This window comes from Carassius gibelio, chromosome B3 (genome assembly GCF_023724105.1).
Source record: "Carassius gibelio isolate Cgi1373 ecotype wild population from Czech Republic chromosome B3, carGib1.2-hapl.c, whole genome shotgun sequence".
Lineage (NCBI taxonomy): Eukaryota > Metazoa > Chordata > Actinopteri > Cypriniformes > Cyprinidae > Carassius > Carassius gibelio.
This window is the reverse complement of record NC_068398.1, coordinates 45,086,433-45,113,357: the sequence shown is the minus strand read 5'-3', so window position 1 is coordinate 45,113,357 and position 26,925 is coordinate 45,086,433. Positions and strand designations below refer to the sequence as shown.

At 40.5% G+C, this 26,925-nt stretch overlaps 2 protein-coding genes and 2 long non-coding RNA genes across 5 annotated transcripts in view; 2 read left to right on the top strand and 2 right to left on the bottom strand.

Annotated features, from left to right (window-relative positions):
* The window catches only part of LOC127952760 (guanylate-binding protein 1-like), a 241,602-nt gene that overhangs the window by 173,476 nt on the left and 41,201 nt on the right, over nt 1–26,925 (bottom strand). The gene's annotated exons all lie outside the window — the stretch shown is intronic.
* LOC127952764 (gastrula zinc finger protein XlCGF57.1) overlaps nt 1–26,925 on the bottom strand; it is a 71,712-nt gene that overhangs the window by 22,294 nt on the left and 22,493 nt on the right. The window lies entirely within an intron of this gene.
* On the top strand, nt 2,495–4,136 carry LOC127952790 (uncharacterized). The gene is made up of 3 exons (XR_008153057.1): nt 2,495–2,674; nt 3,445–3,462; nt 3,999–4,136. It is a non-coding gene; the product is annotated as an uncharacterized LOC127952790 (long non-coding RNA).
* Nucleotides 7,772–26,044, top strand: LOC127952786 (uncharacterized). The gene is made up of 3 exons (XR_008153054.1): nt 7,772–7,875; nt 11,910–12,083; nt 25,986–26,044. It is a non-coding gene; the product is annotated as an uncharacterized LOC127952786 (long non-coding RNA).

The window sequence follows — 26,925 nt, the reverse complement described above, 5'->3', positions numbered from 1 at the left end:
CAGTCAAACCAAAATTTATTCAGACACCTTAAACATTTCTGACATTATCAGTTTATTTGCTATAGTTTAGAAAATGGTAATAAAATATGACAAGAACTCAGAGTTAAACTGTCAGAACAAATTCATCTTGATAATTTCAGATAACTTTGAATGTAACCCATTACATATCTTATTATCACACAAAACAAACCAAAAATTAAGTCGGTTAGAGGTTCTGAATTTCTGAAATTTGATTACTTTCGATTAATCATCCAGCCCTAGTTAATGACATAATTTTGCTATCTGGGTGAACTAACCCTTTAACTCCTTAAAGTGAGGACTGTTAGAAGTATTTGAGTGTCTATCTTTTTTTATCTCTTTCAACTATCTGTTTTTCTCTGGGAGACTGTTTTGCTCTCAACTGTAAAATGCTCTTATTGAAAAAACTTCAAACTTTCAGGCCATGCTGTGATGGCTGGTGAAAGGACAGTCCGGAAACAATAGCGAGTTAACAAGTTTTAATGAGATGATGAGATATGGTACAAAGACACACAAAGATGATGAGGCGGTAACACTCCATAGGGATGATAGACGTTGAGAAGTCCAGCCGGTAGTGGAGTGTAGGTGATGAATCCGGGTCTTGATGGCGTGACACAGCAGGAGAGAGTGGCACAGGAACTGCGGGGAACAGAGCCGAAGGTAAGTGTCCGTGGCTGAGTGATCGTGCGGAGAGTGGATGAGGTTCTGGGGAAACACAGACATCCAAACGCAAACTACACAGAAGCCAGACGGGGGTAAACACAACGACATGAAACAACGATCTCACAAACACAAGACGTGAGACAAGCCATTATATAGGAGATGAGTAATGAGTGCCCAGACAGCAAGCCAACATTGAATAAACATTGTTTTTCCATCTGTTTCATCATTATGGTTGATATTGAAATTTCAATGCAAAATAAATGTTGAATCACCATTATCATATCGATGAAAACCTGATGTTATTAATGTTGATGGCAACAACATTGATCTATAGTTATCTTTATGACTGATTAAGCATTGATATTTGGTTACCGGGTGATCCCTGAATGTGTTGAAAAGTAATTGATTTATAGTGGACAGAGAAACGATGCGGTTGTTGAAAAGTCATCGAAATATAGTTGACCGGGAAATATGATAGAAAATGCATCGAAATATAGTTGACCGGGAAATATGATAGAAAATGCATCGAAATATAGTTGACCAGGAAATATGATTGAAAATGCATCGAAATATAGTTGACCGGGAAATATGATTGACCGGGAGATCAACGGGTGGTATACCCAACGTACTGCACCGGACACAGCTCATTTCTGGAGCCTTGGCACAAGCGTACAGGTAAGCTTGCTTAATGTTCGATATGAACCCAGACAGCACAGGCACGCGGTGTGTTTTTATACAGTCTGTGGGCAGCTGAAGAGACTGGCTCATTTTCAAATAATGTTACTGTTAACTTGTTTAGACAACGGTCACGGTAAATTAATGTTAAAGCCTTGCGTTTCCAGCAGTTTTTCGGAGGGAAAATGTAAAAGCGGTTTATTAAAGAGAAGTCCTGACTGCTTTTTCGTCGTGTTTTTCACTCTTTTACAGGCTTCCAGAAAGAATCCGTCTCTATAGTGAGTGATTATTGAATGAGGCTGTACATTATAAATGTAATGTTTTAATTTGAGATGTTTGTTTGTGTGAATGCTGTGTGTGCGGTGAGTTCTGCGCGAGCGGGGAGCAGAGTTGCCATGGAAACGGGGCGTCAACACAAAAACCGTTACTGGCAAGCAGTAATCTCCATCTCTTGCTGCGGTTTACGCTGTTTTAGGTAAGTTTAGTCGCTAAAATCACACAAATATGATATACAAATGTTTCTGACACGTTTCTTACTTGTTATTGACATGTTTCAATTAAATTTATTTTATAGAAATGGTTTAGTGTCTTCGAAAAAGTCCGTTAGCGTCTTAGCAGTTTTCAGGTAACGTTAGGCTAATTTTGAGTTTTGCTGGTGATTTGTCAGTGTTTTTTTTTGGAAAAGGCTGATTTACTGAATCGATGACGTCACTTACACTTAATCGGCTGAAAACAAGTTCACATGAGTTTGATATTTCATGATAAACAGATATTAATAAAAATTGTTATGTGATTTCAGGAGGACAGAAAGAAACTATACAGAACAAAGTGAAACTCCAAGATTTTTGAAAAGAAAATTGGTGAAATATATTCTGAAAAAGGCATATTAATGTATTTCTTGAGCTTCTTCAGTAAATCTGTATTTCTAAGAAATGTGGCTGAAGGGAGATACTGACTTAGAAATACAGGTGAACTCATGAAAGAAGCTCATGAAATACATTAATATGCCTTTTTCAGAATATATTTCACCAATTTTAAGAAGTCCCAGACATCAAAATGTAAGTCACACTCAACCTAAAATTAAAAATATAGATTCTGTTATTTTAAGATTATATTATTAGTAGTATAATTTGTATATTACATATGTTATTATTGTTGTTATATATTATTCTGTCTTTTACCTCTGCTCTATCTTGTTTCCTTCTAATGAACCTGGAACTGCAGAGTAAATATTGTTGTCTCTGTGTCAGATGGCTTGTTTTGTTCCTGGACTCTTCAGTGATGATGAGCAGAGTCTGAGTGAACCTGCTTTCAGACAGTAAGTACCCTGAGTACCCTGGGGTTTCAGTCAGGGCCTTCAGTAAACAACTCAATCAAACAAAATCCTTAATGGTTAATAGTTACTAGTTAATATATTATTAATCACTTATAAATCATTGAAATGTCAACATTGTACTATTATCTCAATAAACATTATAAATAATTTACAAAGCTTTCTGCACCCCCTAATCTATAAAGTGTAAACTACTCATCAGTTGTACTCATCGGCTTTCATTTGCTTTTGGATGTTTGCGTCGCAAGTGATACAGCATTGTACTTGCACAACTATTGTACTTCATTTTAATACCCAAACCCGGACCTCTGACACGCTAGGCAAAAGTTCTACCACTGAAACATTTGAGCTGACAAACAGATATATTGTAGCTTGATATTCACTATAGGAATAAAGTGCAGCATAAAAAATAGCATATTTTAGCATTAAAATCCCTTTAACATTAATGGTGATCTGAGAGGCCGGGGGAGTCCAGTTAATGGGGCGTAATTCATTAGCTTTAATGAGAATTGTATATTTTATAGGCCTACATTAAAATGTATTTCGCTTTTTATATTTTACATTTATTTCTTGAATGCTACTATGACATCAACTGTAGCTGAAAAGAATAAACCACTGTATATTTAATTTGTATATTATGTTGTTTATATTCTTTGTTTTTATATTTTTAATAACAGATTGGTTACCTGAGTACATATGTATAAAGTACAGTCACACTGTATGATTGTGAATTTTAATTGCTGTTTTTAACAGAGATCACTATTGCACACCAAGTAAGCAAAACAACATTTTTGATATCATTTTATTTTATTTCTGCAAACAACTTGCACCACTTGCAATTGGTTTTCCAGCCCAAAACCTCATCAAACACTGAATGCAACGTTTTTTGTCTATGATTATTTTGTCAAAACATCTTTTGTCTATGGTAACTCTAATCTACATTAACTATTCAATTAGTATCCAGCTATTTATATTAAATTTGTGGAGTTAACAACTACTTCTGAACCAATGAAATAATAAACATAACATTTTTTGAGTCAATTGGCCTCATACATTTTCCTTATGAAAGAGGTCACTGCAAGCTAATCCTTTTTGCCTCCCTTTAATTCGAATACATCCATGAACAGGCAGTTTTGAAAAGTGCTTTGAATATAGGGGAAATATGATCTAGCCTACAACACGAGGACTTATTGCCTTATCCGATCATTGAAAAATCATAGGCCTAGGCTACTGAATTTGTTCAAATATATGTTCTGTTTAACTTAAATGCTATATTTGTTTTGCATTGTGATTTTATCTTCTGTTTTAGATGCTCTTACTCAGCAGATGGGGACAGCTACCATCACCCAATTTTCAACCAAAAGTGGCTGCGCTATGCGCCAGACCGGGCAGGAGGGACTGGACGACAACTTATGCAGGCATCAGATGACAATGAAGTGTAAATAAAGAGTAGACAGGCTAATAAACATGAATTTGATTTAAATAGTGTGGTGTGTTCTGTGTTTTATACAAGATTTTAAATGTTCCATTAATTTTTAACATCCTGGCTGTAGATAAAGCAGGCTATTTAATTTATGGCATTACATTTAAAATTAACATTTAAAAACAATTGAAATTCCATTGAAATCACGTTGATCCTTAGTTGAGTTGAAATTTCAACATTGTTTCAATATTCCTGATAATTGAAATACCATTGAAATTCTGTTGATCTATGGACAGAATTTCAACATTGTTTCAATATTAAATCAGGGTGCAAAATGATGTTGAATCAACATCAGAGTTCGATGTTGATTCAATGACTTAATGTTGACAATGGGATGTTGATTCAGCATAGTTTCAATGACTGTTTGCTATCTGGGTGGCAGCTGTTGCTGATACAATTAACGGAGACGCCCACAACTAATCAGTGCAGATGCAGAACACACAGAATTCACCACAAAGTGTAAACAACCCGAGATAACGGTTTACCAACCGTGACACATGCTTTCTGAAGCCAAGCTAATCTAAAATTTGACTTGACAAACTTTATTAATTTAGTTTATGATAATGCTGGTTATAAATGAAATATCTTAAGATACTTTGCAGGTAAAGCAAATAACACTTTTTTAACACCATTCTATAATATTTAAAAAGACATTTAAAATCTTTTCCTTTTGGGGCTCTTTTGACTTTCTTCCTTTAGGTTCTTTCATGTAATTCAGGTGTCATGAACTGGAGTGCATTGTCTGCTCAACACAACCAGGATATCCTGTGTGTGATATTTAAAGACTGTCCTCCTGGGTGTGAGAGGAATCATAGGAGGAGAGTTATAATAAGATCACTGTTATCAGTTTGATTTTTTGGAGGCACCATGCATAAAATGGGAAGCAGACATTGAAAAATATACTGTATAGTGTCACAGGTCAGGGGGGCCAAGCTGGACTGCGCCCTCCCCTAAACCAGGACCACCTCGAGGAGCGTATCAGAGGGAAAGAGTCGGAGACAGAGAATAAATTTAACAAGTTTTATTTTGAAGTAAAAACAAATTGGGAATCCTAACCTAAAATCTTCTTTGTTACCCTCAGGGCTTGAAGGTAAACAATGCAGCGACCGGGGACTCTCCCGCCCTCTTCCTCTGTGCGGGCCCCGCAATAGATGGACAGATGGGTGGTCAAGTAGGTATTTCACAGGTGGGAATACAATCGGCAAGCCCGCAGTCTGGTAAGTCTCCTCTGGTAATTAAATACTTCCAAACTCCCTTCCCTTCTTCACAGATGCAGAATTTGGGACGGATGGATATCGGTCAGGTCCGTACACGGCAGATACACAGCCTTGAGGTGGGGATGTGTTTGGCAAGTGAGGGGTCCGGTAAGTCTCCTCCGGTAAGTATGTAATTCCAGCCTTCCTTCCTTCTTCCACAGGTACGGAATTTGAGGCGAATGATATCAGTCAAGTACGTATACGGCAGGTGCACGGTCTTACAGTAAGGTGGCTTCTCCTGACACCGTCAGAGTGGATATTCCAGACAAAGCGTGCCCCTCTCACGTTCGTGACAAAGGACAGTCACCTCTCTCAGCACAGGTGGGCCACAAGGATGCAACAAACTCTAAGTCAACAGGCTGTGCAGGGTTTCTACTGAAACAGACAGAATGGATGCTTCAGACAAAGTATACAGTTCACATGCGTTGGAAGGAACGAACACTTCTCACAATACGGATGAATAGCAGGGATACAGCAGGCTCGAAGTCAACAGGCTGAATGGGGCTTCTTCTAAGACAGACAGAATGGATGTTTCAGGCAAGTATACAGTTCACATGTATTGGAAGGAGCGAACACTTCTCACCATACAGTTGAATGGCAGGGATACAGCAGACTCGAAGTCAACAGGCTGAATATGGGCTTCTTCTGAGACAGACAGAATGGATGTTTCAAGCAAGTATACAATTCACATGTATTGGAAGGAGCGAACACCTCTCACCATACAGTTGAATGGCAGGGATACAGCAGACTCGAAGTCAACAGGTTGCACAGAGCTTTTCTGAGGCAGATAGTAAATATTTCAACAGGGAATCTCTTCTCCTATTAGCACAACAGAGGGGTTAATTCACATCCCAGATGATAAATCCTCAACATCCAGACAGTTGGAACAAATCAGTGTCACAGGACTCTTACTATTGACAGTCAGCCCTCATGACACATAGAGAGTGCATGGCGAAAAGGAGTGTAGCTTACACACACGACAAGTCCACTTCAAACATATATTGTGGGGGAAAACATCAATTTTAGCCACTGCAAACTCCCTTCACGAAGTGCAATTTAAAGCCAGCGCTCACATTCGGGTTTCTGTTCGAGGGGAAGGGGGGGGCACAATCCTCACTGCCACTGAGGATGTTCTGAGATGTTTTTCTTCAGAGTCACAGGCAGAGTTCACATCACCATTTATAGAGGAGGGAGAGGTAAGAGATTGGTAATGAATCAATACAATCCACTCAGTGATATTTATGATCGTGATCCAAACACTCCAAACCACATCCAATTCAGTGTCAAACGTGTGCAATTACAAGACTCAGTTCTCAGTTACTCAGCTCCTCTCCAATGCAAACAGGGTAATTCACTCTCCTTCTGTTGTCCTCGAATCCCTCATCAAGCAACACTGTCCTCTTCATTCACCCGTCCTCCAGTAACTATTACCACCCAATAAAACGACTTTTCACAAGGGAGAAAAACCACACGCACCACCTCTCTCTCTTGCTTTTTATCCTCTCCACTGTTGATGAGGCCTCACGCAAACTCTGAGTAAATCCCCCACACCTGTTGCCAATCCATCATTTGGGGTTGTCACAGCAACAAACGCACACACAGGCCTGGGAACAGGGTTACACTCAAAGCGTTCCCCCGGGAACACTGCTTCAGCGGGAATAAGTTCCACATGCCATTTGTCACACTGTGACAATAGTCAACTGAAGTTAAACTACTTTATTGGCTTAAATATTTCACATGCAGATTTGCCAAAAGAAAAAGAAAAATGTCCAAAATTATACTTAAATAAACAAGAACCATGGCAAGGGGAAATATTAAAATAGGAATGTTTGAAGTACATTATAAAACAGTATGCAGTAATAAATTGTGTAAATTATCATTTTAATTTATATTATTAATATGCCACCTTATGTGTGAAGACCTCCCTCTAACTTTTTGATTATTTCCTATCTTTTTATTGTAAATAAACGCTTTTCTGATGTGATTTGAAATTTAAAAAGGGAGAAAAAAAACTTAGTCAAAAGTCAGATTCGAACCGGTTTAGATCGCATCAAATTGTGAAAACACATTTCTGCTGCACCACAAGAGTTATAATGACTGTTTTATCTGTTGTAATGTTAACTAGCCCAATAACAAATATATAAGGTGCCATTAAAGTGTAATATCACAATATACACAGTGAAGTAAAGTGCAGCACAATGTTAATATATTGTAAATGAAATACTCGACCAGGTTTTTCTGCTCAGAATGAGGAGGTGATATAATCCTGATCACGTGCACACAGTGTGACCGCCCTTTTAACTGGCTGAAACAGACACATAATGATCAAATGATTGAAGAAAAGAGAAAGAGAACATCCTAAAGTTATTTTTTACAAAAACAAACCTTAAGTTTGATTTGTGAACCGAGTCAAAAGAGCGATTCCTTCAAGAACTGATCAGATCACGGTATTTCTCTTACTCACACGACCACCACACACACACACACACACACACACAGAGAGAGAGAGAGAGAGAGACAGAACTGAGTCTTGTGAGGAGAGAGAGGCGAGCAGATCACGGTATTTCTCTTACTCACACGACCACCACACACACTTAGTTTGTTTAAGCGACACGTTACAGGCTCGTGTCTGTGTTGTTTTCATCGGGTTCAGCGATACTTGTGCGTCTTTTCTGGCATCTTTCTACAGAAATAAACATTTAGAGCAGCAGCAGCAGCGGCGAGTATGTGAGGAAAATCTGATTCATTCAGACCCGAGTGTGTTTGTGTGATCGTGTCACTGTTTGGAGTGAGAGCTGCTACTCTTTTGGCGTCATTGGATCAAATTTGTTTTTACATTGTTAAAATACACTGGAACAGAACCGATATAAAGTTGTTTCGACGTTTGACGTTTTTAGCACATTGACAAGAAACATACTGTTGTAACTGTTTTCAAATGTAGAATATAACACGCATTGTGTTTTATTGGTTTTAATATGCCTTAAGGAATTATAACTGATATACCTTATAATGTAAAAGTGCAGGAAAGGGAGTATCTACAAAGTGCAAAGCGAAGAGAAAAGTTACATCTAAATGCTTCACTTGTGAAATGTATAAATATTTAATCTAAAATCAAAGGGGTGTGTCTTATTATGTGTTCATAAAATAACATTTAGCTGTTGGTTTCATTCACGTAACTGTAGCACAACAAAAGTTATTGAAATGTACCGACTGAGAAAATGCTTGCAGAGCATGACAAAGATTGTGCAGTTAACCACCAACTAAAGAAACATATTGCACTTGTCTCGACCAAATCTGACATTCAGAAGTTTAAATAAATTAATTTAGAATGCATACAGTTTGATACGTACATTTAAATGGGTGTGTCTTGTTATTTGTTCACAGAACAATATTTACTGCCATCTTTTACTATCACATGTAAATCGGGATGCATACTATTGAATTAAATTTGAACCCATTAACACACTCATTATTAAAACATACAGTATTCCATCTCAACTTCAAAGGGTGTGTCTTGTTACTGGCTCCGAGAAGAACATTCTGATGGTGGTTTTGGCCACAGAACTATAATAGAACTCATACATTTGAAAATGAAACCAATACATCATTTAGTTTCAAGTAAATATAGTTAGTAATTAGTAATTAGCTTCAAATGCTGTGTCCTGTTACAGATTTCTTATGGATCATTTTGCAGTAGTTTTCATTGTCAAAAGCTATTGACTTTCAAAAATCTCTTGTGCAGCCTTCCATAGAGCAGTCCCCGCCCACAGCTGGTGCCAGAAGTAAAAATTCAATGCAATTTCTGCATTGACATTTGGGGTATAAGCCATAAAAACGTAACCATACGATAGTATATGCTCATATAAACGTAAAAGGATCATGGGGCACTAACCTTGTTTTGATATAAATGCCTTTTATTCGCGATGTCTTGGCTAAGTACGTTATTACCCACAATCCTGAACAATCCCACAGTGATGCATCTGATTGGTGGAGCTCTTGTAACCGTCTGGTTAAACCCCGCGAAGGTCCGTGAAGACTGAAGATCATTAATAAAAAAATAAAAATAAAATAAAAACCTGTGTTGCGTTTTTGCATGGTGGACTTATCAGTGCAATCATGATTTCCTTGGCTGCCATGAGAGTTTTACAGGGAGGTTGGTAACTTAGCTAGGCTACTGTAGCCTTCATATGGTATGAGTCAAATCAAGCATTTTATAATGACACTGTCAAAACAATATTTAGCTTAGGCATACCTTTTTGTCCATTTACTGAACATTTGTGTAATGGCAACGACATGTTTTGACGACTGAGCGGTGATTGCAGTCAGATACAAAGCACTGCACCATTGCTGACGTTATCGTTAACCACTTTCACACATGCACACAATATAAAATACTCTGATAAATATAAACATCAATACACGATACATATATAAAACACTATTTATTTACATGATTAATACTGAAAGAACTGCTATTAATGCACATTCACTATATAAAATAAAAATCACTGGAGGAAAAAGTTCGCAAGGGCGGCCGTCATCAGATTTGGAAGTCACTCAAAAGGCTCGTTCGCGGTTGTGGCTCCAGTCGAATTCAATGTGGCGCGGTGGTTTATTGGGATGAGTAGTTCCTGCGCTCGAAATGAAAATATGTACACAGTCTTGTACCTTTGACTTTTTTTGGATTTTCTCTTAATATTTTCACTCGAAATGATATGTTATATGCTTATGAGTTCAGCCGTAGCTGGTTATCCTCACACATGCTCTAAAACTCTTTATATACGGATTTTCCCGAAAGTCAATGGGAGAAATGAATGGGAAATTTACTTCCGGCACCAGAGCGCTCTCGGGCTGTGGGCGGGACTGTGATGCTCTATTGAGTCTCCAGTATTACTGCCCCCTAGAGGAAAGAGACTGCAGCTGTTCTGAACCGGTATGACATTCAAAATTATAAATTATTATTTGTAAATAGTGCTTGAAGATGAAATTTTGTGTTCAATGTTTTTAGAAAATGGAGCAAGGTTTCAGAAATTGTGTTTTAGCAATTGAGAAAAACTGTAATGGTAATAATATAATAATAACCACTATCAAATATCTTGTTTACAATATTTCTTATTTAAATTCAAGGGAGCACCATAAGTGTTTGTCTTTATATCTTTCAAAGACCTTGGGTGCACAAATGGCTCTTTTTTTGATAATTATGAAAAAACATTCCGGTGGGAAACATTTTCGTTTTTTCATTATCATGTACTTTGTAAACGGCCCCTAGCTGACCTAAGCACTAGGGTGCTGCTGCTGAAGATGTAGTGTATTTTTATCTGCACTAGATCTGAGGAATCACACAGTCTCAGGGTTTTGTTACCAGAAGATAAACTTTATTTCAGAGAGAAAAAAAGCCGAGATGTTCTCTGCAAAAAGATCTCCTGAATGCTAGGTGGCAACTCATTATATACCTTATACAGGGCGTTTTCAAATAGTTAAACTTTTCCTTATGTTTACAATTTCAATACCTCCCTAGAGAGAAGATCCCCCCCCCCCCCCTGACCATGTCTGACCATGTTTCTCATCTGGTCTGTAAAATTGGCCCCGTAGGCAGATTTCTTTCTATAGTTAACCTATGGGATTATAATGGAATAATAACTAGCAACAAAAATGGCTAGATTCACATTGATTATTCTTGATTGATTAAAATCTTCCACAAAGACTTTGTGTGTTGCAACAAATTGAGGATAATTAAAACTGCAATGTGTGTTCAGTTCTACGTTCTATTGTGTTTCAGATAAGCCATTTTTTACACAATTACACTCACCCTCTAAGAATTTGTTGATTTTTTTCGCGGCTGAATATCTGTCTAACGTCAAACCAACTTTCTATCGGTTGGAAAAATACTGCTCAGTACTTTACCTTGAAACAAGAGACCTTTTAAATCTATATGTTAATGTTTATCAATAAATATGAATTTAGTTTGACGCTGAAACATTTTTCTTTGGTGTTTTGTATTTTTGGTTCTGTGATAGTTGTCGGTTTCTGAACATTTATTAGGTGACTATTACAACGAATGCTTTAGTGGCCGATGAATGTCATTAGTGTTTGTTTTTACATTATTTGTCATAATTTGTTCAATATTCATTGGAGCAGTTTGCCTCTTAAAACATATTTCACAGACTGAGACAAATCTGTACTTTTACTTTTGTTTACTCTTTCTACTGTTTTTTCCGACCATTGATTTATATTTGGAAGCATTTACATTATTTGTATTAGATTACATTATTTTATATTTCTATACCTTTACATATTTTTATTGATTATAATGGAGTAATATATAAATAGCTAGACACATTCACCCTTTGGGTACAAAGTTGTCCCTTTAATACAGTCCCAGAGACAAGGTGTTGTACTCCTAGAAGTACAATTTCCCCTTTTTTCTCAAAGAGCATAAGAACAAATTCAATAACTGATATGTGTGTGTTTTTCTCTGCAGATACACTCCTCCCTCACAGTAGTTTAGTTTTCAGGAATATAAATATCTCCATCAGTTCAGAAGAGAAGAGGAACCTCAGGAAGAGCTGAAATCTGCTCAGAGACGGAGTTTATTAAAGAGAGAAGATGAGAGATCCAGATCCCTGCAGAATCAAACACACTCAGGAACAAACAGGTTGGGGTTTATTCTTCATTCATTCACGTTCATCACATTTAGATAAACAGATGATAGGTTTTGATGCTGGAAGAGAGACCGTTTTTATCAGAGACTGTCAAGCTGAGAGTCTCTAGAGTCGAGTTATCAACGATTGTCTCTAATCCAGTCCGTGATCAGTAGAGTTTACACGACACGTTTGGTAACATTAACTGAACTGTCCCTGTTGAAGATCTTTATTAATCAAAACATGAATTAATCAAGGTGAATCCAGACATTTATATATGCAGTTATTCTTCCATCGTATAAGTCTGTGTGTAAAGAGAAAACAGCCTGCCTAGCTGAAATATACAGACCCTCAGATGAGAAACATCTGGAGAAACACAAGTGGGCCTTGTTCTCATAACAAATCTTGGGGGCCCCTTCTCTCCAGGGAGGAAACCAATTGTATGCATAAGGAAAACTTTGAAATGGAAAAACGAAATATTCCTTTAACTGTTTAATTTACATTTATTTTATATCTGGTTCACTAATGTTTTACCAAAAATGTTGTACCTTCCTCAGTACAGTTTATAACACTGCAGTTTGTGTGGAAACTGAAACAATGGATCTTGTCCTCTTGCCCTGCTGTAGAAAGAGCTCAGATGATGTCACTTCCTGTGTGTCACAGTTTTTTAAGAAATGCTCTGTTTTTATAAGTGAAAGGGTTGAGTGAGACATGTTGGACACAGATAAAGCTAATTAAAATGGTTAATTTAACACTCATTTAAGCCGTGGTCAGTCTAGACTTTGGGGAAATTGTGCATGAAAACATTATGCTTCTAGGTTTTATATCAGAGCCACTGAGCCATTATTTGGGACCTCAATGTGAGCGGAAACACAGAAAAAATGGCTTTCTGTTAAAGACGTAATAACTGCTCCCATACCACACTTTACAAGTGAGAGGAAACCTGCAATATGGATGCAGACAAACTCAAGAAGACTTTGCTACCATCCTTTTTAACTAAAAGTAACAAAGACAACATTTTATAGAAAAAAGATACTCTATTCATATTCTCAGGCAAAATACTCTATTCATATTCTCAGATATATTTTAAAAACCTTAAAAGTGCTGTTGAATGTTATATGTTAAATGTTATGTTTATAATGTGCATAGTTGATCGCTAAATTTAGGGGCTATGTACACTATACAGTTTAGATTTACAACATGTGAATGCGTTCATTTATCCCAAAAGAAATGAAAGCTGTATTATTATTGCATGGACGGAGCAGATATGTAAGTGTCAAAGTCAAACGCACAGTTATGTTGAATGATAAATGTGTTTAAACAATGCTGATGAACCGAATATACGAAGGAAACTGTTAAAATAACCACAGCATTAACAACGACCTTGAAATAAGAGCGCGAGGTTTATCTGATCATCAGATGCATGAAAGTAGCGTTTGTTGCTTTAAAAAACAGACATCGGGCATGTTTAAATTTTTTTCAGAATAATTCGCTGATGGAGAGAAATGCTTCTATGGCATTTTACTTTGTGAAAATGATGAAGTTTTCACACTGAAAGAGAAGTGATCTCGCTCTCATAGACGTGCCAGGCTTTCTCTGGAGCTAAAGTGAATAAAAAGCAGAAAGAACTGATGAAACGTTAAGAAAAAATACTATACGATTTATGAATGATGCAGTGCTAATTTACATATTTATTAAAGTACTGAAACTATAATGTATATTTTCTACCTAATTCTGTGCAGAGAATTGAAATAATTGTAAAGAGAATTCCTCGTAAAATAAAATACAAATAAAATGATTGCATTTGACATTTCTGTCACTTCTGAAATGAGTGCTACACTCCTGGTGTGACAAAATGTTAGCTTATGCATTAAAGCTCTTTTTTTAAATCTTGGATTACATCAATTTCTACATATGCCATGTCATGCCCTTAGCATCATTAAACTAGCATGTACCGTATTTTCCGGACTATAAGACTTTTTTTCATAGTTTGGCTGGTCTGCAGTCAGGTGCGACTTATTTATCAAAATTAATTTGACATGAACCAAGATAAATAAACCAATGGAAAACCTTACAGTCTACAGCCGCCAGAGGGCGCTCCATGCCATTCCGAAAAATGCGGTAACAATAGACAAACGTGTTTTTTCTCTATCCCATGGATCTCTAACCATAAATGCTATTGTAATTTGCCCCAGACTAAGCATTTAAAGAATTTAGAGGAAGCATTTAAATAATCCTGTGAATGCACTTAAAGAATACAGAATCAAATCGCTATTATCAAATCAAATTGAATTCAATTGTGAATTGAATTTAATCGTTCTAAATTAGCAAAAAAAGTTCTTGAATTGAATGGAAAACCTATGAATATAGGAATATAGAACTGTCACCTTATCGTGGTGGAGAGGTTTGAGTACCCGAATGATCCTGGGAGCTATGTTGTCTGGGGCTATATGCTCCTGGTAGGGTCTCCCAAGGCAAACAGGTCCTTGGTGACGGGCCAGACTAAGAACAGTTCACAAAACCCCTTATGCCAAAACTTAAATCAAGGACCATGACGTCGCCCGGCATGGCGCAGCCGGGGGCCCCACCCTGGAGCCAGGCCCGGGGTTGGGGCTCGTATGCGAGCGCCTGGTGGCCGGGCCTTCCCCCATGGGGTCCGGCCGGGCTCAGCCCGAAGGAGTGACGTGGGGCCGCCCTCCAGTGGGCTCACCACCTGCAGGAGGGAGCGTAAGGGGCCGGTGCATAGTGGATCGGGCGACAGTCGTAGGCGAGACCCCCGACGACCCAATCTCTGGACACAGAATCTGGCTTTAGGGACGTGGAATGTCACCTCGTTGGCGGGGAAGGAGCCTGAGCTTGTGCGGGACGTTGAGAGGTATCAACTAGAGATAGTCGGGCTCACCTCAACGCACAGCTTGGGCTCTGGAACCACACTTCTTGAGAGAGGCTGGACTCTCTACCACTCTGGAGTTGCCCATGGTGAGAGGCGGAGGGCTGGAGTGGGTTTGCTAATAGCCCCCCAGCTCAGCCGCCATGTGTTGGAGTTTACTCCGGTGAACGAGAGGGTCGCTTCCCTGCGCCTTCGAGTCGGGGATAGGTCTGTCACTGTCATTTGTGCCTACGGGCCGAACGGCAGTGCGGACTACCTGGCCTTCTTGGAGTCTCTGGGAGGGGTGCTGGAAAGTGCTCCGACTGGAGACTCCGTAATTCTACTGGGGGACTTCAACGCTCACGTGGGCAGTGACAGTGACACCTGGAGGGGCGTGATTGGGAGGAATGGCCCCCCTGACCTGAACCCGAGCGGTGTTCTGTTCTTGGATTTCTGTGCTAACCACGGTTTGTCCATAACGAACACCATGTTCAAGCATAAGGGTGTCCATCAGTGCACGTGGCACCAGGACACCCTAGGCCGAAGGTCGATGATCGACTTTGTGGTCGTGTCATCACACCTTCGGCCATATGTCTTGGACACTCGGATGAAGAGAGGGGCGAAGCTGTCAACTGATCACCACCTGGTGGTGAGTTGGATCCGATGGCGGGGGAGGAAGCTGGACAGACTTGGCAAGACCTAAGCATACTGTGAGGGTCTGTTGGGAACATTTGGCCGAGCCCCCTGTCAGAGAGATCTTCAACTCCCACCTCCGGGAAAGAGCTTTGACCGGATCCCGAGGGAGTCTGGAGATATTGAGTCCGAGTGGACCATGTTCTCCACCTGCATTGTCGCTGCGGCTGCTCGGAGCTGTGGCCGTAAGGTCTCCGGTGCCTGTCGAGGCGGCAATCCCCGAACCCGGTGGTGGACACCGGAAGTAAGGGATGCTGTCAAGCTGAAGAAGGAGTCCTATCGGGCCTGGATGGCTTGTGGGACTCCGGAGGCAGCTGACAGGTACCGGCAGGCCAAGCGGACTGCAGCCCGGGCAGTCGTGGAGGCAAAAACTCGGACCTGGGAGGAGTTCGATGAGGCCATGGAGAAAGACTATCGGTTGGCCTCGAATAGATTCTGGCAAACTGTTCGACGCCTCAGGAGGGATGGATGAGATCCGCCCCGAGTACCTCAAGTCTCTGGATGTTGTGGGGCTGTCTTGGTTGACACGTCTCTGCAACATCGCATGGCGGTTGGGGACAGTACCTCTAGACTGGCAGACCAGGGTGGTGGTCCCTCTTTTCAAGAAGGGGGACCGGAGAGTTTGTTCCAACTATAGGGGGATCACACTTCTCAGCCTCCCTGGGAAAGTCTATGCCAGGGTACTGGAGAGGAGAATTCGGCCGATAGTGGAACCTCGGATTCAGGAGGAACAGTGTGGTTTTCTTCCCGGTCGTGGAACACTGGACCAGCTCTATACCCTTTCCAGGGTGCTGGAGGGTTCATGGGAGTTTGCCCAACCAGTCCACATGTGTTTTGTGGACTTGGAGAAGGCATTCGACCATGTTCCTCGCGACATCCTGTGGAGGGTGCTCCGGGAGTATGGGGTCGGCGGCTCCCTACTTAGGGCTGTTTGGTCCCTGTATGACTGGAGCAAGAGCTTGGTTCGCATTGCCGGCAGTAAGTCAGACCTGTTCTCGGTGCATGTTGGACTCCGGCAGGGCTGCCCTTTGTCACCGGTTCCGTTTTTTTTATGGACAGAATTTCTTGGCGCAGCCAAGGGCCGGAGAGTGTCCGGTTTGGGGACCATATGATTTCGTCGCTGCTTTTTGCGGATGATGTTGTCGTGTTGGCCTCCTCAGACCAGGACCTTCAGCGTGCACTGGAACAGTTTCAGCCGAGTGTGAATCGGCTGGGATGAGAATCAGCACCTCCAAGTCCGAGGCCATGGTTCTCAGTCGGAAAAGGGTGGATTGCCCACTTCAGGTTGGTGGAGAGTTCCTGCCTCAAGTGGAGGAGTTCAGGTATCTTGGGGTCTTGTTCACGAGTGAGTGAAGGATGGAACGTAAGATTGACAGATGGATCGGAGCAGCTTCTGCAGTAATGCGGTCGCTGTACCGGTCTGTTGTGGTGAAGAAGGAGCTGAGCTGTAAGGCAAAGCTCTCGATTTACCGGTCATTCTACGTTCCTACTCTCACCTATGGTCATGAGCTGGTGGTCATGACCGAAAGGACAAGATCCCAGATACAGGCGGTCGAAATGAGCTTTCTCCGTCGGGTGGCTGGGCGCTCCCTTAGAGATAGGGTGAGAAGCTCGGTGACTCGGGAGGAGCTCAGAGTAGAGCCGTTGCTCCTCCACATCGAGAGGAGCCAGCTGAGGTGGCTCGGGCATCTATTTCGGATGCCTCCTGGACGCCTTCCCAGGGAGGTGTTCCAGGCACGTCTCACCGGGAGGAGGCCCCGGGGAAGACCTAGGACACGCTGGAGGGACTATGTCTCCCGGCTGGCCTGGGAACGCCTCGGGGTCCCCCTGGAAGAGCTGGAAGAAGTGGCTAGGGAGAGGGAAGTCTGGGCGTCTCTGCTTAGACTGTTGCCCCCGCGACCCGGCCCCGGATAAGCGGAAGATGATGGATGGATGGATGGATGGACCTATGAATATCGAATCGCTGTCTACCCAAAGATTCACAGCCCTATTGATGCAAGCCTAAACAAAAGAAGTGAGAATGATGTTTAGGGTTTAACAGCAGCACTCACGGTGATGATGAGGTGAGCACCAGTGATCCGCTGCGCTGGGCCGCCATCAAATTGACTGATTCTGAGACTGATACTGATTCCTCAAATAAAAGCCGGGGTCTTCATTTACCTGAACTGCAGAAGTTAACAGGCTTTTATTTGAAGAAGGCTTTTATTAGAGACAGGCCTTTATTTCTAATTTAATCTGTTTGATAAGTACTTGTTTTAAATTAAGCGCAATATTGTTCCAGAGATCATAACATTAGCAAATCATCAGTTCAGAATCAATCACCAAAAGAAACAGTTCGGTTCAGACGCTCTTGTGTGTCGGTCTGTTTCACACTGAATCACACATGCGCAGTATCATCAGCTCCTCGGTTCATGAATCAGACTCGTCTTACAGAAATGTTTCTCGGTCCAGTGTACTAGTCAGTGCTCCTACCAATTCTCTCAGGGGGGCAAATGTTTGCTAGATTAATGAGGATAGTTCACCCATTCAATTGATAAATTAACAGCTAGTTAAAGATGTAAAGGGAACTGAACTACTATAGTATTAATTAAAAATAAACTGACATTACGAATGAATCTCTTGCTCTCCTTATGTTTCTATATGTGTGTTAACACAATTCAGCAGCAGATGAAGACTGATGCCAGGAAGTGATTTTTCAAAAAAAAAAAAAACGTTTTATTTCGATTCTAGTTTAATAATAAATCAAGGTTTACACAACTCACTTATATTACACTGCTCATTTATATCACAGTCCTCACTTACATTACACTGCTTACTTAAATTACTCAGTATATATTACTTGTTCTTTCGTGTTTTTTCACCTTCTCCGAAAGATGATGCATTTCGGTGACACTTTTAGTTGTCCATCGTATCTGTCACGATCTCGCGATGGAACAAAATGCAGCAGTAAATTAGCAGAATAAAGCATCAGCTACTTCGCAGCCTAGTATCCTTTTTCTCCGCTCATACCCCGTCCTCGAAAATCCTCACTTGTAACTTACCTGTTTTTATACAGTCTATGGTTTATACGACTTCCCACCCTTTGTAGATACGTGTTTGATGTTTAAATTTGACTACCGGTTTTTATTTGAGGAATTACGGTAGATTAATTTCAGAATTCAAAACTAAAACAGAATGGTTTCACTTTAGGCAATATTTATTTATTTCCTACATAAAACATCTGCAGAAACAAGAACAGCAGGTCTGAATGAGACACACTTCAGGGTTTTTCCTGGGTTAAAATTGGTCTTCGGTGGTGGCTGACCGACATGGTCATCCACACACAGCAAGGAGTACCCTAGTACCCACATGATCCCAATATTGACAATAAATGTTACATTTAAAATAAATACAAAGAAACTGTTTTTTTATCCTATTCATGAAAAAAACTATCACTGTCATCTTTTCTTGCCCTCTTTGCAAAAAAAAGCTGTGATTTTTCCACGACTGGCTTTCATAGTTAAGAAAGATAAAATCCTTTTTTGATAGACTTGATAATTATTTTAGTGTAATCATATCAATTAAAAACGTAATGTTAAAAGGTGTAATAGTGTATTTTTTCCATATTTTTATTTACCATTTATTCTCACTCCAGTATAACTTTAAAGGTCCCATGACATGGATTATTTCCTTTTCTTTAAATGCTTTTAAAAGTTTCCTTAGGTGTACTTATATTGTTAGTATGATTTTTACATTTAAAATTTAGAAATAAAAAGCATTTTTTGATTTTTTGATATATATATATATATAATTACTATTACAGCTGTCGAGATTAAGGAATCGTGGAAGTGTTGATTATATAATTATTTTTATCTTTTCCCATCACATGAAAGGCTGCAGTGATGAGCATTGAGTAGACAGAGTCTGTTTATCGCGTGGATGCAGTGATCTCGTCATTATTGCAACACGTTATCTCTCACAAAATGCTTTCACCACAGCTAACAGCAAACACATGAATACAGTAAGAGCTCCGTTGTGCAGCATAACAGCGTCATTCATTGTAACTGCAGTTTGTGCAAGTGTGCAGATGTTACTCGCGATGTGTAACAGCTCCAGGAAAAAGCGAGCGTTCTTTGTTCGCTCTCTGTAGTTAAATCACAATTTAAATAACAGATTTGTTTCATGCTACTAAGAGAAACAACGTGAAGTTGATCGTTTAGTCACTGGCTTGATTCACTGATGCATAAACAGTATTAAACGATTTAGGAAGAAAGTCTGTGTGAACTTGAATAATTAGCTACACATCAGAAATCACTGATCACAGATCAGACATTAATGAACACTGTTACTCACTGTTTGTACCGGTGCTGTCGAATCCATATCATAAAAGTCTGTTTGAAACGCCTGTGCTGACATTGCGACTGAATTATATGTGAATATTTGGGCGGGCAAAGCAGAGAAAGGGGAGGTAACAATTCTCCTTACAACGTCACAACGAGGAGATTCAAGATCGCCCGTTTGAGCTTCCATTTTCTCAAAGGCAGAGAAAGATAGAAACATTTACGCAGATTCAAATTTCTAGAAACTTGGGGACCATATACAGGCTAGGGGAACTCATATTAATCTAAAAAAACCTCAGAAAGTGAAATTTTCATGTCATAGGACCTTTAAAACTAAATTCTTTTATAGGTAATTTTACTAAACATTGTCATAGGCCTATACATACTGTGGATTATTAAGGCTAAATTTTAATTAACACTCTTGCTAAATGGGGTAAGCACACTTACTTTCTTATTCTAGATGTGTATGTTCTTCTAAGAAGTAATGATTTGTTATACACCGATTCAGACACTGAAGGGAAGACCAATTGCTTTAACCATTCATTATAATGAATCGGCTCAAAGGAGTCATTAGGTCACAAATCAGACTATAGCGGACGTGTTGTGTGGGAATCCTGGCTGTTAGGACATCGCAAAAGATTTGTCAACACACACACACACCTCATAACTACAGATTTTTTTTATATGGTGCTGAATAAATTTTGGTCCCATTTTTAGTATTATCATCGATAATAATAATAATAATAATAATATTAATCAATTTCACTAGTGGTCCACTGTATGAAGAATTATATTTTGGGGTATAATATGTTTCAGTTCAATTTATTTTGCTGTACTCACCTGCATGAATATTATAGAGTCCTGCACCTACTAGTAAATACTATATAGCTAAATTAGGCGCGGTCACTTTAAGAGACAATGAATCCATCCAATATAATACATGTCAAATTTTTTTCTAAACTTTTTACTTTCACTCAAGATATAACCGACAGTTTTTTTTTTAACATACTTTCCATGATGGTATGAATTTGACGGTATTTGTATCTGACGGTACTAGAGCAAAATAAGCCAAATTCAATGTTCAAGCGTTTTGAGACGCCTCTCTCTGCATGAGCTCTGAACACCAGAACACAGCGAGTACTGAATTGGGCTCTTTCACATCCTTTTCTGTTTGTTTAAACTGCGATTTGTAGTTGTTCGTTCAGGTGCAGGGGGAAGTTCGAGGAGAACTTCACAAAGGAGAGCTCGGTTCAGTGTTGTTGTCTGTCAGACGCGGCTCTCTCTCCGGTGCGCACCGAACACAGCGCGCGAGTAACAGCTTCTCAGTTCAGCTTTTTATATAGGTTTATATAGCTCTTTATCTAGGTTTTCCTCAAGGCATATTCAATACATCTCAGACATGTACTTTTTTTACTAAACATGGAAAATTAGAATTACGATACAAAAGTAAATGGGAGCGGAAGTTTCTGCAGGTAATTTACTGACAATGTGCAAATTAAATAACATGTCCAGCAGACACACGTCTAAAATGCTGATATTTGGTAAAATTTAGGTTGTGGTGGTGATCAAAATTCAGTGTAAATTCAACGTCAATGTTAAATTGATGTCCAATACCAATATTTTGCTGTTTTTAGGTTGTGTAACCAAAATCCAATGTTAAGACAACATCAGTTTGACGTCAAATACTGACATCATCCCGATTTAAATTTTCAACCAAAATGCAACATCTGCTCAATGTCAGTCTGATATTATATAGGCGTCCAGTGCCTGCTGGGAGACACATCTGATTTACATAAGACCAACGCCAAATACAAAGCACAGTGCAAATTAGCGTAGTGATTTATTCAAATATTCTCCTTCCATAAATTTTGCATCTGAAAGGAAAACTCTAAGTGCATATTGACTAAGGTCAAGAGCAAAAATTACTGTCCACACCTTTTCAGCGATAATTCATCACTGCACGTCTTCAGTAAAACCTGACAGCACTATATTAACTCCAAAAGACGGTTTGCGCTGGTGCAGGCCCTTTTTTTTTTTTACACTGCGTCCAGTCTGTTTTTAGGAAGTAGACATGAGCCTTAGGTTATGTTACATAAAAATAAGGAGGCCTAATCATATATTTTGTCTAAACATATTGTCTATGTCCAAACAGTGTAGCTTCAGTGTACTTTTGTAATGTCTGCACATTCCATTCTCAAGCAGGACTCCGTACACACAGGCACGTACATGATTATAAAAGTAGAATAACTTGATACATAAATGGCTATATTTACATTGGTTCATATCTAATTAATTCATTTTTAGTTGAATAAAAATCTTCTGCACTTCCAGAAAGAGATTATGAAGCTCCACAAAACCCTGCAGAAGGAAACGCATCGAAGATACCGGAAGAACAAACAGATTTGTGTTAAATCTTAATTCTTCATTAATATTACTGAAGATTATAAAGTTTAATTTACATTTACATTTAATCATTTAGCAGACGCTTTTATCCAAAGCGACTTACAAATGAGAACAATAGAAGCAGTCAGGTCAACAAGAGAACAACAACAGTATACAAGCGCCATGACAAGTCTCAGTTAGTCTAGTATAGAACGCATAGCCAGGTTTTTTTTTTTTTTTTTAAATAAATGAAAAGACACGAAAAGGAAAAGTGCTAGTGCAGGCGAAAAAGATGATACTTTAGATGTTCCTTGAAAATGAGTAAAGCTATACAAATTGAGATTTGGAGGTCATTCCACCAGCTGGGCACAGTCCAGGAAAAGGTCTGTGAGAGTGATTTTGAACTTCTTTGGGATGGCACCACAAGGTGTCGTTCACTTGCAGAGCGCAAACTTCTGGAGGGCACATAAGATTTAACCAGTGAGTTTAGGTATGTTGGTGCCGTGCCAGTGGTCGTCTCATAGGCAAGCATCAGTACCTTGAATTTGATGCGAGCGGCTACTGGTAGCCAGTGTAACCTGATGAGGAGAGGAGTAACGTGAGCTTTTATTTGGCTCATTGAAGACAACCCTCGCTGCTGCATTCTGGATCAGTTGCAAAGGCTTGACAGTACATGCGGGAAGGCCCACCAGGAGAGCATTACAATAGTCCAGTCTGGAGAGAACAAGAGCTTGGACAAGAAGTTGGGTGGCTTGCTCTGACAGGAAATATCTAATCCCTTAATGTTGTATAAGACATATCTGCAGGACCGGGTCATTGTAGCAATACGGTCTGTGAAGCTTAACTGATGATCCATCACAACTTCTGGCTGTCCTGGAAGTAGTTATGGTTGACGGACCCAACTGTATAGAGAAGTTTTAGTAGCCTTAGTAAGGTTAAGCTGAAGGTGATGGTCATTCATCCAGCTAGAAATGTCACTCAGACAGACTGAAATGCGAGCAGCTACCATCGGGTCATCTGGTTGGAATGAGAAGTAGAGTTGAGTGTAATCAGCGTAGCAGTGATAGGAAAAGCCATGCTTCTGAATGACAGATCCTAATGATGTCATGTAAAAGGAGAAGAGAAGGGGTCCAAGTACTGAGCCTTGAGGAACCCCAGTAGCAAGTTGTTGTGACTTAGAAACATTACCCCTCCAAGACATGCTGAAGGATCTATCGGAGAGGTAGGACTTAACCCACAGGGGAGCAGTTCCAGAGATTCCCATCTTTCTGAGGGTGGACAGGAGAATCTGGTGATTAACAGTGTCAAAAGCAGCAGACAGGTCCAGTAAGATGAGTACTGGGGATTTTGAAGCTGCTCTTGCCAGTCGCAGGGCTTCAGTAACCGAGAGCAGGGCAGTCTCAGTTGAGTGGCCACTTTTGAAGCCAGATTGGTTGCTGTCCAGGAGGTTGTTCTGTCCAAGGAACATAGAAAGCTGGTTGAACACTCAAGTGTCTTGGCAATGAATGGTAGAAGGGATACCAGTCTGTAGTTTTCAAGAAGCGCTGGATTTAGAGATGGTTTCTTAAGCAGTGGGCTTACCCGAGCCTGCTTGAATGCTAAGGGAAATGTTCCAGAGTGAAGAGAGGAGTTGATAATGTGAGTAAGTGAAGGTATGTCTGAAGGAGAGATCACTTGAAGGAGGTGAGTGGGGATCGGATCAAGTGGACAAGTAGTAGGATGATTGGACAGGATAAGTTTGAAAACATCTCTCTGAGAGTGGAGAGAAGGAGGAGAGAGAGTGCATTGGTCATTGTGAAGTTATCCTCAGTCTGCGATGTGGAGAATTGGTTACTGATGGTTCTCGTATTATTTGTGAAGAAAACTGCAAAGTTGTCAGCTGTAAATATCCATGGAGGAGGAGGTGGAGGCAGATTAAGAAGAGAAGAGAAAGTTTTGAAGAGTGGCCAAGCATCACAACAGCTGTTAATTTTGTTGTGGTAGTAGGATGTTTTAGCCGTGAAGACATGTGCATAGAAGGAAGAGAGAGACTGATACAAACTAATGTCAGTAAAGTTTCTTGATTTCTGCCATTTCCTCTCTGCAGCCCTGAGTTTAGAGCGATGTTCACTGAGAACCTCAGACAGCCAGGGAGCAGATGGGGCGGTGCGTGATGGTCTAGACAACAGTGGGCAAAAGTTGTCCAAGCAAGAGGTTAAAGTGTTCGTGTCCAGAGCTGAAAACTGAGAGAGTGAAGGAAGCAAGGATGAAACCACAGAAAATAGACGAGATGGAGAGAGTGAGCGTAGGTTCCGTCGAAAGGTGACCTGCTTTGGAGTGTGTGCCACTTTAGGAATACGTGCGTGTGTAGATGAGGTCCAGTTGGTTGCCTGGCTTGTGAGTGGCTGTAGTAGACACTGGCTTGAGATCAAGTGAGGCGAGCAGAGTGTTGAAGTCTGCAGCCTGGGGTTTATCTAGGTGGATGTTGAAGTCACCAAGCAGTACCAGAGGAGCACCATCTTCAGGAAAGTTTGATAGCAGCACATCCAACTCCTCCAAAAAGTTTCCCAATTGACCTGGGGGACGATAAATGACAACAAAGTGGATTATAACAGGGTGGATTACAGTAATGGCATGTGATTCAAATGAACCGTTATCTGTAGGTGATGGTTGAAAATCAAATATCCATTCTTTTGATAGAAGGAGACCAGTACCTCTAACCCTCCCAGTCATACAAGGAGTGTGGGAACAAGTGGAATGGGCTGCAGGAGTGGCATTGTCTTCAGTTTTGATCCAAGTCTCAGTCAGTGCCATGAGGTTGAGACCGAAATGAGTAGCAATAGAAGAAATGAAGTCTGCTTTGTTAAAAGCAGAATGACAGTTCCAGAGACCAACTGGAATAGAGAGCGTAGTAGTAGAGGTCAGATGGACAGGCCGTAGGTTTGTCGGATAGGCCTTACTTCAATGTACATTGCGTGCTCTCAGATTGTTAGTAGTGATAGTAGAGATCTGAAAGCACATAGTGACTAAAAGTGACTGAAATAAGTATTTGAGAACAAGCTATACAAAAAGTAAAGAAAGGGAAGAAAAGCAATACTCAAGTGCCCTGTCGATGTCCGTGTTAGGTGGAATTGTGCAGGTAGAGTCGATGGTCTTTACACTCTGTCTTCACACGAGGGCTGCCAAGGTGAAACTACCACTTTTATATTTGCCTGATTACCTGTGATTGAAGTCAGCTGGCCACGCCTCACTATGATATGTAAAAATTGATAGCCTGAATGCACTGCACTGTAAGTCGTTTTGCATAAAAGCGTATGCAAAATGCATAAATATATAAGCAAATGCAAATGCAAAACCAAGCGCCACTACAGCACGTATTTGCCAGGGTAAGACACACAGTAATTAAAACAAACTTTTCTAGCAACGAAAATCACACAGTAGTCTAACCAGAAAATGAGGCAAAACACTCACAAACTGCTGTCCTTATCTGTTGGTGACTGTTTCATCAAAATTAAACAAATAAATACATCAATGTGATCAACATTTGATACAGCAGTTGTCTACTGTCCACGGTTGCAAAAAAACAAATACATCAAAATGATCAACATTTGACACAGCAGTTGTTTACTGTCGCATCACTGTTCTTTTTTTAATATTTCTGTGTTTTATTTCAGAGTTGTTTGAAGAAAATGAGAATGGAGAGTTCAGTGAAGGCAAAACTGAAGAAAAATCTGTCACGTAATGAGACGCTTGAAACACGACGAGAACCAATTGCAGGTAAGTATGATTTATTTCAAGGGATAATCCAGAGGGGTAAACAGTCCAGGCAGGGGTCGAAACCAAAACATCAATCCACATACAACAAGACACGAACACAAGGCAAGGCAGAGCAAGGCAAGACGAGAGTTGACGGACATGAATAATACATAACATTAAACAAGGACTCCGTAACATAGACTAAGACAGACCGGGTATTTATACACAGAAGGATAATGGGGAAACAGGAGACAGGTGGGGTGAACAATCAATTACGTAACAAGGAGGAAGGTGACCATATAAGGGAACAGGAAGTGATCTGGGACAGACACCGTGAGAAGGAGGACATCTAGTGGAACCCCGGGGAACAACAACCCAGACACTGTGACAGTACCCCCCCTCTACGGAGCGGCTCCCAGACGCTCCAAGACAAAACACAACACAGAGACCAGGAGGGAGGCGGACAGGTGGAGGCTCAGGGGGAGGGACGGAGGGCCGGAAAAGGAACACATGGGGAACAAACACCAGAAATGTAAACATAAAACAGGGAGACCAGGAGGGAGGAGGACCGGAGGAGGTACAGGGGGAGGGATGGAGGGCCAGACTAAACTAAAGGGAACAGACAGAAACAGAACTCAAAAAACACAAAACAGAAGTCCATGAAGGACATGTTGAGGCGTCCACCAGGGCGGAGCAGATGACCACCACAGCCGTGTGGTCAAGGCCACAGCCCTCCCGGGCGAAGCGGAAGACCACCACGGCCTCGTGGACAAAGTCAAAACCCTCCAGGGTGGAGCGGAAGACCACCACAGCCTCGTGGTCAAAGTCCGAGCCCTCCAGGGCGGAGCGGAAGACCAC